Below are 6,272 nucleotides of genomic sequence, written 5' to 3'. Positions count from 1 at the left end.
CCGTTTGAGGTGATATTTTACAGATTTTACCCCCGATTCCCACAAGCCTCCGAAATGAGGTGATCCTGGTGGTATAAAACTCCAATCAACACCTTCATTAGCCAAACTGTCAACAATGCAAAAGAAACTTTGATTCAAAAATAATTTCAATTCATTATTTGCACCAATGAATGTAGTGCCTTGGTCCGAGAAAGTTTTGATGCGCTTGCCTCGTCTTCACATAAACCTTTGCAAAGCTGCTAAGAAGCAGTCGGTTGTAAGAGAGGTAACTAGTTCTAAGTGTAAAGCCTTAGTGGCAAAGCAAATAAATAAGGCTACATAAGCTTTCGTCTTACAGACGAAAGAATCGTCTTACAACCTCTTCCTTTTCTGTCCTTTATTGAAAATGGACCAGCGTAATCTACCCCACTCACGGACAAAGGGCCGGACGGTGTTATTTTAGGATCTTTAGGTAATGAACCCATTAAATACTGAATAGATTTTCCATTCAATCTAAAGCAGGTGGTACACTCGTGATAAATCCGTTTACAAATGTTACGACCTTTGATAGGCCAGTATCTTTCACGTAAAGAAGCTAGTAAGAGCTGAGGAGCAGCGTGAAGCAACTTTAAATGTTCGCGTTTCACTATAAACTTGGTAAGACGGTGTTTAGCGGTCAGTATTATAGGATGTTTTTTTATCAAAATTGTAAAGTGAATTTTGAATTCTACCCCCAACTCTAATTAATTAGATTTGATTGACCCAACGTATTAGCTTTGATTTATCACTAATTAATCTATTCTGAGACAGTAATTCATAATCTGAAAATTCTTCAATTTGAACAAGAGCGATTAACTTCAATAGGGAATTGTTAAGTTCTGAACTTGTTAATGAACCAGTCAGGTCAGATAAATTAGTAATTTTATTTTTAAATCGCAAGATATATGCGAAAATGCGAATTACTCTTGTTAAATTAGAATTACGTTTTAAAATATCCAACAGATCGTTCTTTACAGTAGCACTTAGAAATTTATTCTGTGAAATTTTACGGGTTTCTAAAAGTTCAGTGTCTGGTTTGGGATTGTTTGGCCAATACTCTTCGGAGTCAAATAATCAACACGGACCCTTAAACCAAAGTTGATTGTTTAAAAGAGTAACAGGAGCAATCCCTTTCGTTAGCAAATCGGCAGGATTGTTGTCAGAATTCACATATCTCCAATTAGATGGCTCTGAAAGAGATTGTATTTGAGATACGCGATTGGCTACATACATTTTCAGTAAGTGTGGTGATGTACAATAAAAAACAGTATTAAACGAACAGCAGTGTGAATTTAAAAGTGACTGGATCAGCTTGGAAAAAAAGACTGCAGTACAAAGTTCAAGTCTGGGAATCGTTAATTGCTTTAAAGGAGCAACCGGCGTTTTGGAACATAATAAAGATACGGTAATGCTTCCGAAACTGTCGATAGAGCGAATGTATATACAGGCTCCGTAAGCAAGCTGTGCCGCCTCCGAAAAACCGTGAAATTGTATCTGTACAGGATTACCACAATGTGACAACCTGGGAATTTTAATTTGATTTAATTGTCCATAGGGACAGACTCATCCCAATCAATTTTGTGCTTCCACAATTGTTGGAGAATAATCTTAGCCATAATTGTAACAGGAGAAAGAAGTCCCAATGGGTCAAATATCTGTGCAGTTGATGATAGAATATAACGTTTAGTAACCCTTACCAATGTCTGAAATGATGTCAAATAGTAAAATGTCATGCTTAGGATGTTATAAAAGGCCAAGAATCTTGTTGATTGTACAGTTGTCTCAAGAAATGCAAGCCGAAAAACTTTCTCCGTTGCCTAAATCAACATTGGAAACCCATTTTCGTAGTATGAAACCGAAGTCAGATAATGTGACTTGTAATGTGTTTTTAAGCTGTCCAAAAGCCTTTTATACTATTAAAGTATTAGTTTTATCTGTCATTGTTGACAGCAGGATTTGTCAAAATAAGTGTGTAGATTTATTTAACAAAATTGGTGTTAAAATCAAATTCAATGAATGAATAGAGAAGATAAGTTTGTGGTTATGAGGAGAAACACTATGCTTGTTAATTTGTCTCAATACAAAATACAAGTCAAGTGAAACTTACCTTGGATGCTGGATAAATGTAAACACGGATGTGGGAACTGCAGTCTTCACTGTCCTGCAGTAAGGGCAGCTTGTAGGGGCAAAACCAAAGTCGTAAGCATAAGTGCTGGAACTGAGAGCCCAAGGTCTGTTTCCGCCGACGAATAATGACGAAGTCCGAAATATCCGGGGTCGAAGGACCAATATGTTGGGATATGATGTCGAATATTATTAGAATTTCACGTTAAAATGCAATCTTTTAAATTGGAAAAAATGCAATAGTATTTCAGTTTTTCTGTTACATGATTGCTATGTATCTAAAAAAATAAACAACGCTAAACAGTCTTGATGAATTGTTTCTACACAAGTAAACTGCATTATTGCCGTAGCACTCAACAGGTACCTCTACCTAGCGTAGCTTATTTAAAAAAGATGACCCATGAAAAACATGAAGCTTGTGTAGCTATAGCTTAAGCTAAATTGTCAACGATTATTGTAAGCAACCTGGGAAAACGGAGCAACCACGGCGAGAGCGGTAACACTGGTAAGCGGGACACACCCAGGACGGGAGTGGCAACATCGAGGCTACTTCATGGCTACTTCATCCCTAGGAGGATATTCTGTGGGAAAAACAACTGGTGGGGTTGCCAAGGGATTATTTATTATTAATTTGATGGTAACGGTGCAAGGCGTTCATTAAAATTATTGAATAGGTGTGCGCGCTTGCAACCCTTTAACCCATATATTCGCGGTCGGTTGTCGTTTACGCTGAACTGTTGATTTCACTGGAGTGGACTGTATCAATTTTGTTAGGACACTTGCAAGTTTCTTCATAGGATTTGGAATCAAACGTTGCAAGGGCAATAAACTAAACTTTATTGTTCTAGAACGTTCGAATGAGTGAGTGCTTTTACGGATTCAGGCTTCAGATCCGCCAGAAGGGTAGTGGTTAAGGACCGTCTGACGGATTTACAAAGTAAAGCCTGAACCAAGCAACAAAGGCGTTTTAGATAAGGATGGGCGCAAACAATATTAAAATGCATATGCTCTATCTAGCTACTCGGACGCTCAATGAAATATTAGCCCTGTTTGGCTCACATAATAAATCACATAGTTGGAGAGGCTTTAAAATGACCAAGTGTGAAAATAGCTATATTTAAGGTTCGTGAAAATGTGCGTTGAATAAAAAAAATACGTATTAAGGCTATACGGTCACCCGTAAAAGCATAGGAATTTCCGTGCATTTTTGGCAGTAAATTACAGAAAATCTACTTCTTGTACTTGATTCAAATTTGAAAAATTTCATAGATGCTATTCTCTAGAATGTCAGAAAGTAATTTCGAATTTGTAAAACTTTACCCAAGTATGCTTAAATCTGGGTTTTGTAAAGTACGTTCAATGGAGTCGCGGAGGAGCGGCACTGCAGACGGATGCTTGAGTAAAATTTTTCACTATTTCTTCCATACACTCAATAAGTGACTCTCTGTGTTCAAATACATTAATCAACAACATTAATTGTACGAATGTTAAAATTCCAACGAGTTGCAACTCCATGAGGTATTTTATTTTAGCATACAATTTTATTTAGTACTTCTACACGTTGCGGAGGATTATTGAAAAATTCAGAAATATCTTGCAACTTTCCAAAAAAGACACCTGCTTGAGCGTTTGCAGAAGCTGCTTTGGAGAAACTCAAACTTAATTGATGGGCATAACAGTGTTCAAAATGGGCAAAGGGATATTTTTGTTTAATTTTTGCCTGAACTCCTGCGTGTTGTCCACTCATAACTGCTGCTTTATTAACTTATTAGGAGAATTTCCAATTAATGGGTCTATAATACTTAAAATAGTTTCAGATAAAGTTTCAGCATAGCATTTTTCAGGATTTAGATATGTCCAAAAACGTTCAACTGGTTCTCCATCATCGCGTGTATATCTTAAAATGACCACTAGTTGAGTTTTTGCAGACACATCCGTCGCTTCATCAGCAATAACAGCCAACACCGAAGCTTTTTTCATTTCTTTGGTTATTTCTTTATGGCAAACCTCAAGTATGCAATCCAATAATTCATTTTGGATTTTTTTTCACGTACCTTTAAAAGCATATCTATCACTATCAGATCTAATATCTGTAGGCTTTTTGAGTTTTCATGCTTTTTTATTTTTTCACTTAGATGCACCAAAATCAGTTACCCCTTGCTTGACACACTGACACAACACACATCGTGGAAATGTCTAGAGCACATAAAAACACTGCAAAATTTCAATTTTGCACTAAATCCTCACATCCCGCCCGCTTGATCCAAATGCTACTCAAATTTTCATTTCTAGGAAGTCGACACCTGAAAATATTGTGGTTTTATTGTGTTATAATCTGAATCCGAAAAATCCAGCCAGCAATCAATATTTAAATAACTCTAGTAATGCAGCAACTTACCGTCTAGAACATATATCATCGCACTGAGGCATACAACAAGGTCTTAAACTCATGTTTTAATAAATTATTAAACGCAGAAAGCAAAAAACTTTGAGAGAAACAACGCTTTTTTCTGATACCAGAAAGACGTCTCGCAAAAACTGCAAATCAGCGTTTTTGATATCAGCACCCACGCTGTAATCGTCGTCATGCCGCCCTCTCGGGGATGTTCAGTTCATTTATGAGTGAGTTGCGTTGTGAGCAGCAGTAGGTGGCGCTGACCGCAATTAAAATCTTGGTCTGACCTTGAATATTTCAGTGAGGCCCCCATGATATACCAGACGTGTCAGGCCAAGTGTCCCACTAACGCGTCAGTTATTTAAGAGAGAATAACAAGTTAATGAAAGCTGAGAACAAAACGAACTGAACATTTGTTCCTTTACATTTTCTTTGCGATAACTCTTACGATAGGCATGCCCTGTGTTGTTTTAATGTTATGTTATTTTATCATATCATATGTTTTAATACGTTATCATATCTTACATATTACATATGCAAAATGTTTTGTAAAATATTCCCATTTATTGAGTGCAAATTGGCATGCGGGGTAGCAAACTTTGTTTCAGATACTTCAAAAAAACTTCTGGAACTGGAATTTCAGGTTTCACACCAGTGTGGTGCTCCAAATATAAAATAAAATAAAAAATTGTATTTTCGGAAACTTTCTGAATATATTCAATCAAAAAATAGTTAATGCTATAAATGAGATTAAATACCAAACAAACGTAAGTTATTAATATCAAACAACTTTTGATGCTGCACTAAAATGGTGATGTTGCTGCTTTATTTTTTCGACTTAWTGATGCCTAAAGYCACATTTTTCGCCASACATGTTTTCAAGCAATGTGGAGATTTGGTATTTTTTTTTAGGACCTCTTGATGCCCTGCCAACACTACCAGACCTTTTAATCCCACATCGACGACGAGCGAATGACGTCGGTTGGATTGCAATGCATTTCCCACGCCGACGACATTTGTTCTTGGAACGGTTTTTTGCTGRCATACCTTTCYATTTAAAGGCAGTGCATAAACYACTTATTAGTGTGGTTTTCRAATTCACAYATTKTTTWKAATTTTYCAAATATTTATGGATAGCTGGTGCAAAGTTCTCTGGWTCTTCTTCTAAATATTTTACCATTGCTTCACAATGTGCTAAGTATCTTTTTTTATGTCAWCAACATCATGCATTGGTCCATTATTCAGGAGTTTTGGGWCATCARTACTACTAATTTCCGTAATTCCTTCTGAGGTATGTGTGTTGTTTYTTGGATCTAGTTKCATACYTKYTTCTYCTSCGCTATCGGAGGTGATTAACAGCGACTTGAATATATTTTTGTTTGCAGATTTTCTGCAGGCTACTAAAAAAAGTTCATGTTTCATAGCATTTGACAAAGTGTTACATGCTGTAAGAAAATTGTACTGTTTTRAGACTAWTCCTTRATMCTTGCAGTGTTTCCYGTTGAATCCCACTGGACAGGTACATTTACAAGCCTGCRTATCAATAAMATAAATACTTTYTGAATTTATTAGYTGAAATTCAAGCGTTTCCATGTTGACATAAGTAATTGTCATTTTACTGTCGGAAGAAATGGGTAAGTATTTAGTAGCAACAGCTTTAGATGTAGAGTAAGTCTAGTATTCGTTGCTTGTAGTAGTTTTCAAAACAAATGACAATGTAATCCGTCAGTTGCAC

The 6,272-nt window shown here is 36.4% G+C and overlaps 1 long non-coding RNA gene across 1 annotated transcript; it reads right to left on the bottom strand.

The window, feature by feature from the left end:
* Positions 1-2,962: 2,962 nt before the first annotated feature.
* On the bottom strand, positions 2,963-5,074 carry LOC109540729. The gene is made up of 2 exons (XR_002172237.2): positions 4,541-5,074; positions 2,963-4,445 (listed from the first exon to the last, which is right to left on the bottom strand). It is a non-coding gene; the product is annotated as an uncharacterized LOC109540729 (long non-coding RNA).
* Positions 5,075-6,272: the final 1,198 nt, after the last annotated feature.

This window comes from Dendroctonus ponderosae, unplaced genomic scaffold (genome assembly GCF_020466585.1).
Source record: "Dendroctonus ponderosae isolate FM_Combo_2020 unplaced genomic scaffold, Dpon_F_20191213v2 Dpon_F_20191213_1, whole genome shotgun sequence".
Lineage (NCBI taxonomy): Eukaryota > Metazoa > Arthropoda > Insecta > Coleoptera > Curculionidae > Dendroctonus > Dendroctonus ponderosae.
This window is presented reverse-complemented; position numbering and strand designations above follow the sequence as displayed.